Here is a 14,204-nt window from a genome sequence, read left to right as displayed (position 1 = left end):
CTCAAGCATTATATAAATGTGAGCTGTTATTATTTGTTGATTGAATCTAACAGTACAGGCCATATTTTGGGCCCTGTCCCTCTCTGTTCCTTGAAAAATACTCTAACCTGGATTCTTTAGTCAGTTGAGAACATCTTTGTTGATCTGATCTAGGGATGGGGAGCCTTCGGTCTCAAGGTCACAACGTGAACCTCTCCGTCCTGAAGTGGGGGCCTTTGACTGAATCTAAACTTCACAGAAGAAATCCCCTAAGGGCTACGTGTGGCCTGGGGGGGGGGGCGCTACAAGTTCCCCAACTCTGAAATCAATCAATAAGAGGTCATTGCATTGAACTAAGCTTTGAACTACCTGCTCATCAAATTAGAAAGGAAGTGTGTAATGCCTCCAGTCACTGGATGAAATGAAACGATGTCCCCCAGGAAGTGGTTAAGACCAGTGGAGGCATCCCCAGAACAGCAGTCTCGGACAATAGCTTCTGCATCAAGGACCAAGGACAAACGAAGGGGGCTGAGGAAAGATGGCTACTCCAGAAGTAGACCAACAAAAAACAGGACACATTATACTATGGGGGAACTTCCTGGGGCCACCATGAAGGGTGCAAAAGAACTCAGAGGAACTGTCTGCTACCTCCTTTGTACCATTCTGTGCTCTAGGCTTGAGCCCACTTTCTCTTAGACTCTATGTATTTGTGGGAGAATGTACCTCCTGTTTGAGGGATTCTTTTGTACCCACTGCTCTAACTGCTACCATCTTAGTTGAATGCTACCTTTCTAAACCTCATTCTCTCTGCCAGACTGACATCAATGTATGACAGGGAAAGCACACCAGTGGAGGATAATGCTGGGGGTCCTCATAGTACTAGAAAACAAACCTCCATCCCTTCACAGCCCTCTAAAACCCTAAGTAAGGGAAGAAGTAGCAACTGCCCTCTAGGGACCCAACCTACCAGTGTTACTGGGGGTTGAAAGAGTCAGCCCTAGATTCTATGTACTACCTCTTGTATTTCTATCACCAACACATAGCATACTGCCTGTGATGGGGTTGGGATCTGAAGCCCTAAAAGGAAAAAGCCATGTCTTTGGGATCTGTACCCTAAAAAGGAAAAGCCGTGGACTTCCCCACATGGTCGAGTCTCTGGCGTTTGCCTGAGGCTATAATCCTCTCAAATGCGCTTTCACTGTGGCCTATGGCCAATCTCCCAATTCTCTCTTACCTCTGGATCACCCCTGGCTACTGCCTACCCTTGATCCTCTCTAGACCCCATTCTAACTCCCAGTCACCCCAGCCTACTGGCCACTCCCACAGTCTTTCTGTATATAAGATCCATCTCACCTCCATTAAGGTACTCAGATTCCTTAAGAGTCCAGCCAATGCTTAGAGTCCTTAATAGTCTGGCCAATATGGCAGATTGTTAGAATCGAACCCACCCTCTACCGATGTTTTAATAAACTTTGTCTTTAGCTAAAAGAAGGCTTAGGTCGAATTCATTTGGGCAGGACTCAAGTGTCACTATTTTGGGGTCCTAGCACCCCTAAACCTCAATACATGGAACATAGTAGGTACTTAATAAATGCTTGTTAATTAATTGATTGATCATTCCCCACCTCTTCGAAGAAGAGTTACATTTTTGAAAATTTCCCCCGACACTTTGCTACTCTGCCTTGGTTTCAACTCCATCATACCACCTGGTGTCCCCTTCTTCCTGCCTCTTTTTGTGTATCTCCCTCCCATTAGATTGTAAGCATATTGAGGTCAGGGACTATTTTTCTTTTTATTAATTGCATCCCCAGCAGTTAGCACAGTGATTAGAATATTTTTGTTGTTGTTCAGTTGTTTCAGTCAATGTCTGACTGTTAAGGACTCCATTTGGAGTTTTCTTGGCAAAAATACTGGACATTTCCTTCTCCAGCTCATTTTGCAGATAAGGATACTGAAGCAAAGTGACTTGCCCAGTGTCACATAGCTAGTCAGTGTCTGAGACCAAATTTGAATTCAGGTCTTCCTCATACGAGGCTCAGCACTCTATCCCCTGCGTCACCTAGCTACCCAACTAGAACATAGTAGGTGCTTGATAAATGTTAATTGGATTGGAACAATTATTAAATTTTTTAAAATTTTTTTCCAGTTCAGATCTGACTTCATTTGTGTAAAAAGTGTTTTGTAATTGTGTTCATATAGTTCCTGGGTTTATCTTGGCAGGTAGACTACTAAATATTGTATATTGACTACAGTTATTTTAAATAGAATTTCTCTTTCTATTTCTTGCTGCTGGGCTTTGTTAGTGATATGTAGAAATGCTGATGATTTATGTGCAAACAAGCATTTATTAAAAACTTACTATGTACCAAGTACAGTGCTAAGCACTTGGGGATACAAAGAAAGACAAAAATAGTCCATCTCTCAAGAAGTTCACAGTCTAATGGGAGAGACAACACGCAAACAACCACATATAGACAAGACATAGATATAAGGACAAGGATAAATGACAAGTGACCTTAAAAGTAAAAGTCTTAGTATCTGAGGGGGGACCAGGAAGAAGGCAGCATTTGAGCTGAACCTTGAAGAAAGCCAGGGATTCTCAGATTCAAGACGGCAGGATGGAGGGTACTCCAGGAATTTAGGACAGCTACTGCAAAGGAGAAGAGATGAGAGAGTATCCTATGGAGGAAAATCAAGGAGACCAGCACAGCTGAATCACAGCATATGGGAAAGGGAGTAAAGTATAAGCCTAGAAGGGACCACGTTGTGAAGAACTTTAAAAATCAAAGAACTTTGTACAATATTTGATCCTAGAGTTTGAGTGGGAGAGTTTAATGGTTTAGGAAAGTCACTGTGGAAGATCTATGAAGGATGGATTGAGGGGGATGGGGAGGAGATGAGATGAGGCAAGGGCATCAATTAGCCATTGAAATAGATGAGAGGAGATGAGGGACTGAACAAGGGTGATGACTGTGGGAGTGGAAAGAAGGGGAGACACACAGAGGTGAGATGTTGTGAAGATATTAATGGCAAGATCTGGCAAGTTATCGGGATGTGTGTGGTGAGATCAAGAAATCAAGGATGGCATACTGGTTATGAATCTGCTTAAGTGGGAAAATGGTGGTTTCCTTGACAATAATAGGGGGAAAGATAATTCAAACTCTGTTTTGGATACATTGAATTTGACATGCCTACAGGACATCCAGTTCAAAATGTCTAGTAAGCAGTTGATGATGCCAGACTACAGTTCTAGGAGAGAAACTAGAACTGGGTAGATAGCTATGGGAATCATCTACTTAACGATAACTCCTAGAAGCTAATGAAATACCAAGTGAAATAGTATATCGAGGAGAGTGAAGAAAGCCCAGGAAAGATATTTCTCTCCCCCTCGGCTCCCATGAACACAGAAATGGGTCAGACATATATGTTTGTGCAGGCAGGACTGAACTTTCTAATCCACCATCACCAAATTTCAGTTCTAAATATGCACTGTTATATTTGCGTTATTTACCCCATCCCATTTTAAAAGATACTACTTAATTAGAAGAATCCCATCCCTTTTCTCAGTGTCTTTAGGCAGAGAGACAGGATGCAGACATAGACATAGATATAGAAATGACAATACATGTTCATGTCATGAACATGCTAAATGTCCAGCAGAGTTATATGACTACCAAGGGAAAGCCTGGGTCACAGGTATAGCTTCCTGGGAAAGCAAGGCCTAGTGAGAAGGAAATATAGCCTTACATAAGACCACTCCCATGGAAGGGAAGAAGGGGGTGCAGAACAAGTAGGCAGACAAAACTTGCCTTTAGCACTCTAGATATCACTAGCCTGGGACAAAACTCTGATGGCCCCTCCCTAGTTTCAGCTTTGGTGTGCTTTTAGCAATAACTACTGTACATACCACTGAAAGACTATCCTGAAATTCCATTCTCATGATGTCCCTCATGCTCAAAAACCTCCAATAGCTCCCAAACTCCAAATGATGGGGTTGAGATCTAGACCCCAGAAAGGAAAAACCCTGGACTTTGCCACTTGGCCAAATCTCTGGCATTCACCTGAGGCTATAATCCCATCAATTGGCCTTTCATTGTGGCTACTCCCAATCTCCCAATTCTGTTAATCTAGACTGGCCTTCCTTTGTTTTACCTCCCCATGTATGGCCCCCGACCATTTCCCACCCTTCTAGGCTCCATTCTCCCTTGGCCACAAGGTCCAGGTCCCAAGAGTTCTGTTCACCCCAGTTTACTGGCCACTCCTAGGTCCCTCCCACAGGCTTTCTGTATATAAGGTCCATCTTGTCTCCACTAAGATGCTTAGATTCTTAAAATCTAGCCAATAGCTTATTACTGTTCAGACTCCTTAAGAGTCTGCCCAATATGACAATAGATGTTCTAATAAACCTTGTCTTTGGCTGAAAGAAGGCTTGAGTTGAATTCTTTTGGGCAGGACCCAAGTGTTGTGATACTGGGGTCCCAGCACCCCTGAACCCCTAAACCACATCACTAACAGAGCTAATCTAAACTATATTACACTACCTGGCCTTGAATTTTCCATAATTTGGCCTATTCTACCTCTACAGCATTACCTCCCTGCCATTTTTTCAACTTGGTCTTATCATGTCTTTCTCCTCACTGTTGCAGGAACTCACCTCTGTCACTGCTCTTCCTTTCCCTTCCCTTCCCTTCTCTTTTCTTCTTGTCCATTCCTTTCCCTTCCTTCCTTGTTGACAGAACTATCCTTTCTGCTGACCTTGGATTGAGACTTATTGGCTTCCATGGGAGCTGGGGGGTGGGGATGGGGGACAGGAGATAAATGGCCACTGTCTGGCTTCCTTTAGGTAGACAGGAGCAGTCAGATTTGTGACTCTAACACCCACTAATAGATTTCTGCTTTGGCCAGAGACTTAAATGACTATGCTGAGGGTTAGATGTTAGGGGTGCTGGGACCCCAAAATCACAGCACGCAGATCCTGCCTGAAAGAATTTGACCCAAGCTTTCTTTTAACCAAAGACAAGGTTTATTAAAGATGAGCCGTATAAGCCAGACTCTTAAGGAAGAGGGAGCATGAGGAAGTCTCAGCCCCTAAGTGGTGGCCAGGATGGCTCTTATATACAGAAAGACTATGGGAGGGATCTAGGAGTGGCCAGGTAGTTTGGAGTGACGAGTTGGGGCTGGGAGAAAGGGTGTCTTGATGGCAGTGGACCACAAACTGGGGTTGAGTGGAGGAGGAATTTAGGGAGGATCTTGAAGCTGGGGTGACTGGGGGAGGGTCCTGGGAGAATCTTGATGGGAGTGTCTGGGAGGCTGAATGGGGTCTGGATAAGATCCAGGATGGGAAGTAAAAAAGGGGGCTATAGGCCAGTAATAGAGCATGGAGAGCTAGACTTTAATTAGGTTAACAAAGAATTGGGAGGTTGGGCATACCGATAAGGAAGAGCCAATTGATAGGAATAAGAACAGCTTCTGGGAGGGGCAGCTAGTCACTGGTCAGTGCAGTGGACAGAGCACCGGCCCTGAAGTCAGGAGGACATGAGTTCAAATCTGACCTCTGACCTCAGACCTCAGACCAAACACTTGACGCTTACTAGCTGTGTGACCCTGGGCAAGTCACTTAACCCCAATTGCCAAAAAAAAAAAAAAAAAGAATAGCCTCTGGAGACTGCTAGACTTCCTTGACCAGGTAAAAGGGCTCAAGGAAAGGTTTTTTGGGGGCCTGTCTTGGGCCTATCAACTGGTGAGCAAATTGACCAGAGATCTGAGCTACAGGAAAGATTCTGATCCTGGAACAGAGAGAAATGGGATCAAAGAGAGAGAGTCCTGACTGTTAAGACTGACTATTTTGGGGAATTTTATTGACCTGGTAAGCTGGAGATGACTAATTTTTCTCACCATTCTTTCCCATTTTCCATACTTTTACAGTCTGCAATCCCAGAGATGAAATCCACATATCTCTTCTCTTCTTTCTTCCCAAAAGCTGAGAGTAATTGCTGTTTTAAAGTCCTGAGGCCACACCCTAGAACTGAGTGGGTATTTAGGAGGGGGCTTAAGAAATGAATGTCTATTTACTTTACATTTTGTGCAATAAATTTTGTGATCCCCATAAACTATGACAGAATGCATGAATATGGGATTATGTACTGAGAGCTTGGGAGCCCAGAAGCTTCACAAAGTCTTTAAGTAGCTCTCCTTACACGTAGTTTGAAAGGCTCATTTGCACCTAGTAGGTTTGTTAGACTTTTGAATGCAAACATGCATATGAATTTGTCAGGAAACAATCTGGACAGTGGGCTTGTCTTAGTGCCCTTCCCCGCCCCCCACCTCCCCACCCCGCCCCCGCACATTCACAGATGTGGACCAACAGTAGAAAATGTGTTTATAAAGAAAAGGTGCTAAGTCTCCTAAGTAGAGCATCTACAGGTCCTGGGCTAGAAGTCAAATAATCAAAGAGAGAAGATTCAAATTTGGCACCCGGAGCTGGGATCCTGCTGAGGAGTTGGCAAGCCCTTGTTCCTGGACATTTGCTGGCACCCTAGTCCAGGATCTCAAGTCAGCCCCAAACTGGAGGTGGAAGAGACTGGCCGAGCAGCAGAGACACCATGTCCAGTGTAGAGAATGCCCAGGGATCTCAGAGCAACTCAACCAGCAGACACTATATGCCCATTAGGGAGCAGTTCTCAGACATCATAAAAAGAGAGAAGACAGCTGTGCCTTACAGCACAAGAAGTGTGAGTTGCTTTGCCCACATATTACCTACATGTGTGCCTCTGTCCAATCTTCCCACTTAACCTGTGCGAGTTTGTGAGTGGGTGTGCCCTAAGTTTAAGATGGAGATGTTTCCTTACTATTGGTCAAGCTAAGCTATTTCAGTCAATGCTTTTGCTTTAAGCTAATTTTGAAGGTGAACCCATTTGGGGGATTTGTGTACTATAGTTTTGTAGTGTCCTGAGTGAAGTTTAACAAAAAGGTAAACTGAGGAATATTTCTCCGAATGAAATGTATTATTATCAGGACTGGCAACCTGAAAATAAAATGGGTCAGTGGCTTGCCTTGATTGCCAAAGACCCAGAAATGAAGAACTCATTCTGATAAGCATAAAATGAAGAACAGAACAGAAATCATATAATTGGCTGCCATCCCATTGGTGAGGGATCACAACTGGTGACATTAAAGAAAGTGTGTACATGTGAGACCTTCAACCACCCCACCTGTCTTGAAGGAACGCTTTATGAATTTACAAGTCCCAGATGTACTCCAAGGTCATGGACAGGGAACCAGGGATGTAGACTTACTGACACCTGGGATTTAGACAAGACTACCTTTTTTTTCTAATTTTAAATTATTTATTTTTAGTTTTTAACATTCACTTGCATAAGATTTTGAGTTTTAAATTTTCTCCCCCTCTCTCCTCCCCCCTGCCAAAGATGGCGAGTAATCTGATATAGGCTCTACTTATACATTCACATTAAGCATATTTTCACATCAGTCATGATGTATAGAAGAATAACAACTAATGGGAGGAACCACGAGAAAGAAGAAATAAAACAAAATGACAAAAGGAAAGGAAAGCAAAGAGTATGCTTCTGTCTGCATTCAGATTCCATGGTTCTTTTTTCTGGATGTGGATAGTATTTTCCATTATGAGTCTTTTGGAGTTGTCTTAGATCCTTGCATTGCTGAGAAAAGTCAAGTCTATCAAAGTCAGTCATTACACAATGTGGCTGTTACTGTGCACAATGTTCTCCTGGTTCTGCTCATTTCACTCAGCATCAGTACAAGCCTTTCCAGTTTTTCTGAAGTCTGCCTGCTTAGCACAATAGTATTCCATTACATTCATATACCACATCTTGTACAGCCATTCCCCAAATGATGAACATCCCCTCAATTTCCAATTCTTTGCCACCACAAAAAGAGTTGTTATAAATATTTTTGTACATGTGGGTCCTTTTCCCATTTTTTTGATCTCTTTGGGATACAGACCTAGAAGTGGTATTGCTGGGTCAAAGTGTATTCACAATTTTGTAGCTCTTTAGGCATAGTTCCAAATTGCTAGACAGAATGGTTGGATCAGTTCACAAGCCCACCAACAATGTATTAGTGTTCCAATTTTCCCACACCTTCTCCAACATTTGTCATTTTCCTGTTTTGTCATATTAGCCAATCTGATAGGTGTGATGTAGTACCTCAGAGTCGTTTTGATTTACGTTTCTCTAATCAATAGTGATTTAGAACATTTTTTCATAGGACTATGGATAGCTTTAATTTCTTCCTTTGAAAACTGCCTATTCATATCCTTTGACCATTTATCAATTGGGGAATGACTTGGATTCTTATAAATTTGACTCAGTTCTCTATGTATTTTAGAAATGAGGCCTTTATCAGAGACATTGGCTGTAAAAATTGTTTCCCAGCTTTCTGCTTCCCTTCTAATCTCAAGCTGTACCAGATCTTAAATTGTATTATAAAGCAGCAATCATTAAAACTACTTGGTACTGGCTAAGAAATAGAGTGGTGGGTCAGTGGAAGAGGTTAGGTATGCAAGACACAACAGTCAATGACTATAGTAATCTACTATTTGATAAATTCAAAGACTCCAGCTTCTGGGGTAAGAAATCATTATATAACAAAAACTGCTGGAAAAACTGGAAAATAGTATGGCAGAAACCAGGCATAGACCAACATCTTGTACCCTATACCAAGATAAAGTCAAAATGGGTACATGATTTAGATATAAAGACTGATACCATAAGGGAACTAGGAGAGCAAGGAATAGTTTATCAGATCTATGGAGAATGGAAGAATTTATGACTAAACAAGAGATAGAGAACATTATGAAATGCAGAATGGATGACTTTGATTACATTAAAAGACTACCTTTTTAATTGGCAAGGATGAGGCTAAAGATAGGAAATTGCCAGCTAGTCCACTTCTCATGGATAGCACACAAATACCATGAAATTTCCCATAGAATTAGAATGCTTTATGAGAGAAATAAATCTCCGAACTTGAGCTCAGAGTTCTTTGGACAGTAAACCAGACATCCTTCAAGGATAGCTTGGTGGTGTAAGGATAAAAGACCAGACACCCCACTATATTCACCAGCATCCCCCAAGGATAGCTAAATTCCTTGAGACAAGAGTAGAACAGTGATTAGAAAGAGAACATGATTTCTAAACCTAACCCATTACAGGCCAGATGAATTCTGAACTAAGTACAGATAAAGAGAACCATGACTTGGGCAGTTATAAGACAAAATCAAGTAACTGTAAATAAGATTTAAAAATGATACACAATCAATTTAATCTTCTCAGTAGTGCTGACCCATACAGTACCTTGCACTTAGGGTAGTCAGTCCCTAGGGAACTCAACTGACAAGTGTGGTTTTGATGAGGTTATGGGACCTGGACCCATAAAGGAAAAGATTATGTCTCTGGAAGCAAGCCAGTCCCTGAACTTTCCCTTACATTTTCAGCTGCCCAGATCACTGGCTTCTCCCCTCAGGCATATGGCCCACTCCAGTTCACCGTGATTACTTTATTGGCTTACTTGATACTCCTTAATCCCATCAAGATCTTTTCACTGACACTCCCCCCCCCCTTTTTTTTGTATATAAGTATCTGTCCCATCCTCATCAAGCTGCAGATTCACTTGCAATCTAGCCTGCTCTTATTGGCATTACAATAAAGCTCTGTACTCAGACTGAAAGAAGGCTTGAGTGGTTGAATTCTTTCCAGGAAGACTTGCCCTGTACCCTTACGTTTCAGAGTTCCCAGCAACCCCAAACTATGTCATCGGTGCTCCTAGCACCCCAAATCACAACAGTTTGGGAGGAGTAAGGGTTAGCCCAAAGGAAGAACTACATATAGATTCTCTAGTTCAACATTTTTGAATGATATCTCATTTTATCTCCTAGATTAATTCTAGACTTGGGCAGTATGGGGAGTAAACTAATCCATTTGGCATCTTTTGGTGCCCAGTGGAGACACTGCAATTGCACTCTTGGAGGATGAGATGACCAGTACCAGGAGGATGAGTCATGCATGGCTGACTTGCTGGAAAACCTTGAGATGTCACTGGCAGAGGCTTCAGTTCTGGATTCTTGAGAACGAGGTTCTGTACTGGGGGAGCTTGATCTTGACAAGAAGGAATTCAGGCTTCTTCCAACATTCTCTGGATCATTATTCCCTCACATGGAATTATTCCAAGAAAATCTCCTAATAGGTTTGACTCATATCTAGGCTCTCCCCAAAAGGGAGTCCCTCCTGAAAAGTTACTCAATGTACAAAGTAGTAGATACCCAGTACAGGGCAACTATTTATTTTCTCTACTACAAAAGAAATGCCTAAAACATTAAAGATTCATAAGCATACATTGTTACATATTTAAAACTAAAACCCATTTCCTTTATTATAGTCTCCCAGGTTCTTTGGTGTTACAATTCTAAAATTTGGTATAATGTTCCCTGAGATATCTTTCTTTGGGTGTTCTGTGCATTCTTTGGATCTCCTTGTTGTCTGCTTCCTGTATTTCTAGGCAAATTTACTCCATTATTTCTTTTTGTTTGTTTTGTTATTTTTTTTTTTGCTAGGCAATGGGGTTGTGACTTGCCCAGGGTCACACAGCTAGTAAGTGTCAAGTGTCTGAGGCTGGATTTGAACTCAGGTTCTCCTGACTCCAGGGGCAGTGCTCTATCTACTGTGCCACCTAGCTGCCCCTCTGTTATTTCTAGAAGCATGTTCTTCAGTTTTTCTTTTTGGTGACTTACTTTTGGAAGACCTGTAATCCTTATCTTATCTTTTTGTATCCCATCTTCAAGTATAGTATTCTTGCTTGGTATAGTTCTCATATGTTCTTGTGATGCTATTTTTAAAATGGTGTTCCATTGTTTTTTCTTCTGTTTCTGCATTTGTACATTCCAATTCTGTTTGCTTGTTTTTCAGAAAATCCACTGTTATGGAAAGTATGTCTGTCTTTTCTTTTATATTCTTTAATCTCTAGTTAAATTTGCTGACTTCTTCCTTAAGACTGCTTGATATTTTCATTTCCTTCTTTTATTGCTCTGCTGAATCACTCTGATGCTTCACTGTCTTTTTTTTTTTGCAGAATTTGTAATATTTTCACCTTTCTCAGGAGATTTTGACTCATTTCCTTTGTTGCAATGTATTTGTTTACTGGGAGGGCTTCCCACTTTCCCCTTTCATTTCCCCCTTAATCGTTTTTTGTCTGACTTTAGCCTTCTGCTATTTTTTCTATGATTTTTCTATGGTGTCCTTGCTGAAAACATGCAACTTCCAGTCTTTTTCCTCCTTAAGGCCGAGTTTAATAAGATGTACCCCTACCCCAGCCCTTGCTGACTGTTCTCTGTTCTCTGAGACCATCAGGGCTGGCCCAGGTCTGTGTCCTTCAGTGTATGAAGCTGCCCAGTTGGGACCTTGACACAGGGAGACTCTGAGTGGCCACCATAACTGGGCCTATCCTCTACCTTTGATTCCATTTTTTGAATGCCAATCGCCTCTAGGTAACAGATTTTCTTTGGTTCCAAAGTTGATGCCCTCAGCCAGAGCTGATCACAGAGGAGCCCCTAAGACCCTGCTGAAATGGGGGCATTACATAGATCCTTGGCAGCCTCTTTTGTGCATTTTTTCTCACTCATTCCATTGTTGGTTTGTTTCCTTCTGTTTCCTTCTGTTAAGGGCTGCCTGGGCCAAGAGACCAAAGCACAAGGCTCTTCCTCTGTCCTAGTTTTAAAGCAGGTGAGCACAGAATTACAAATGAGCCAATATATCTGATTGGAAGGATTCTTCTGGTAGACTGCCAAAGGGTTGACTCTGCTGTTGCAACCATGAAGGTTGTGGGGCAAGGATTGCTCAAGAAAGCTGGAAACTGGGGAACAGGGAGCTGTTCTTCAGATATTTTTTCTGCAAAATTGCCTTGTGGAAGGTTTTGTTTGCTTTCTTTATTTTTTCCATTGGGAGAGAGGAGAGAAAGAAAAAAACACTCATTAATTGAAAAAAAGAGTTTAAAAAATTACCATGTACTACTATGGAAGTATTTTCCATGACTACATATGTATAACCTGTATCAAGTTGCTTGCCTTCTCAATGAGGGTGGGTGGGGAGTGAAGAAGAGAGAAAATCTGGACCCCAAAGTTTTAAAAAGAATGTTAAAAAATTGTTTTCACATATAATTGGGAAATAAGATATATACAGGCAATAAAATATACAGGTATAGAAATCTATCCTGCCCTACAGGAAAATAGAAGGGGAAGGGAATAAGCGAAGGGGGTGGGGAGATAGAAGGGAAGGCAGATTAAGGGAAGGGGTATTCAGAATGCATGCCGTCATGGGGTGGGGGAGGTGTAAAATGGGGAGAAAATTTGGAACTCAATCTTGTGGAAGTAAATGTTGAAAACTAAAAATAAATAAAGTCATTGAAAAAAATTACCATGTGACAGGTTCTTTTATGTTTCCCCTTCTGGTCATTGCTAAGCCTTTTGTATTTTCTGTGCTAAGAAGACCAGGAAGGGAGCAGCTGCCCTTAAGGTACCTCTCATCTTTCTATCTCACCAAGATTCTGTTGGTAACATAGTATATCCTACTCATCCCTACTATGGAATCTAAGATCAGAGCAGGTACAGACCTGGATATCATCTAGTTCACCCTCTGCTTAAGCAAGAACTCTCTCTACATCCTTAGCAAGTGGCTATCCAATTCTTTCTTAAGAACCTGAGGAATGAGGAACCCAATGCCTTGTCATGCCACTTGTGTACAAATCTAATTGTCTCCAAGTCTTGTTCTTTTTTCACTCCACCACTACTGCCTCTGAGACCTCGGGCAGGAGCATTCCCCACCCCCCCCACCTCCCCATCTTAACACACACCTGTTTCCTTACCTGCCAGATAGGGTTAATAACACCCTCCCTGATTACTTTGCCGATAAATATTTGGAGACATTTATCACCAACTTGTAGACTACTGTAATAGCCTCCTCACTGATCTCTCTCAAGCCCATCTTTTTAGCACAGCTGCCAAAATAATCTTTCTGAAGCACAAATCTGACCATATCATGCAGCTCCTCAAAAACCTCTTAAAATTCCTTACTAGGACATAGACAATCCTTATTAGGAAATATCTGTCTAGGATGAAATAGAAACTCCTCAGCCTGGAATTTATAGCCCTTTCTACTATGACTCCAGTTTTCTCCTTCATGCACCTCATGCTCCAGCCAGACCAGACTACCAACTGTCCTCTGAGCTCAATATGCAATCTCCTGCCTCCAGGTGTTTGTACAAGTTGTTCCATGCCTGGAATACACTTTCTCCTCATCTCTGCCTTTCAGAAGGCATACCTGCCTTCAAGGCCCAGGTCAGGTGCCATCTCCTCCATGGAGCTTTTCTTGGGTGACCCATCACTTTGGTTCTCCATAGAACACCGCCATACAGAATTGCAGAGAAGCTCAGATTCATTAAAAGCATTGTCTTCTCTAATATACTCTCCTAATATAGGAATTGGAGTTCTTAAAAGTGCCACAGATTACACAGCTACACTGAGGCTGAAGGGCCATGGCCATTGATAAGCTAATCCTTAGTTTTTCAGCCTGCCAGTCAGCTCAGGCAGGAACCTGAGAGACAAGGGCAGAAGTGCTGGAAGGGAGGGCACCCTGGACAAGCCTTGCCTCTTTCATGGTTTTGTTTAGGGCTAGGCTTGTTCTGTTACGAAGGAAAGCTGTGTAGAGCTGATCAAACAGGTGGCTACCTCTCAGGTTACCTTTTACCTCTGCCCATTCATAAAAGTATCCTTAGTGACAACAGAGAATTGAAACAAAATAGGAGTTCATTGAATGGGGACTGGCTGAAAGCAAACTATGTATAATTATACACAATTAAATGTTATTATGCAGAAAGAAATGAGGAATTTGGAGAAACATAGGAAGAATTGTATGACTATAGACAAAATAAAAAGAGATACAGGGAAATTTAATTATGCTTAAAGGCATAATGAATGCCTTTAAGATAATGAATCAACGAGAGACAATACTTTATATTCACCTAATAGCATAGCATATACATATTTAAAGGAAATTGTAATTGAATTAGAGGAAGAAGTAGATAGTAAAACTATAACAATAGGGGAACTTAATGGACCCCTTTCAGACCTAAACAAATCTAAGCAAAAAATAAGAAATTAAGTACCTGACTAGAACTTTGGAATAGAGATGATAGCT

This window comes from Vombatus ursinus, unplaced genomic scaffold, assembly GCF_900497805.2.
Source record: "Vombatus ursinus unplaced genomic scaffold, bare-nosed wombat genome assembly UNPS02014768.1, whole genome shotgun sequence".
In the NCBI taxonomy this organism is placed as follows: domain Eukaryota; kingdom Metazoa; phylum Chordata; class Mammalia; order Diprotodontia; family Vombatidae; genus Vombatus; species Vombatus ursinus.
The sequence above is the reverse complement of the archived record's forward strand: the minus strand, read 5'-3'. Positions refer to the sequence as shown.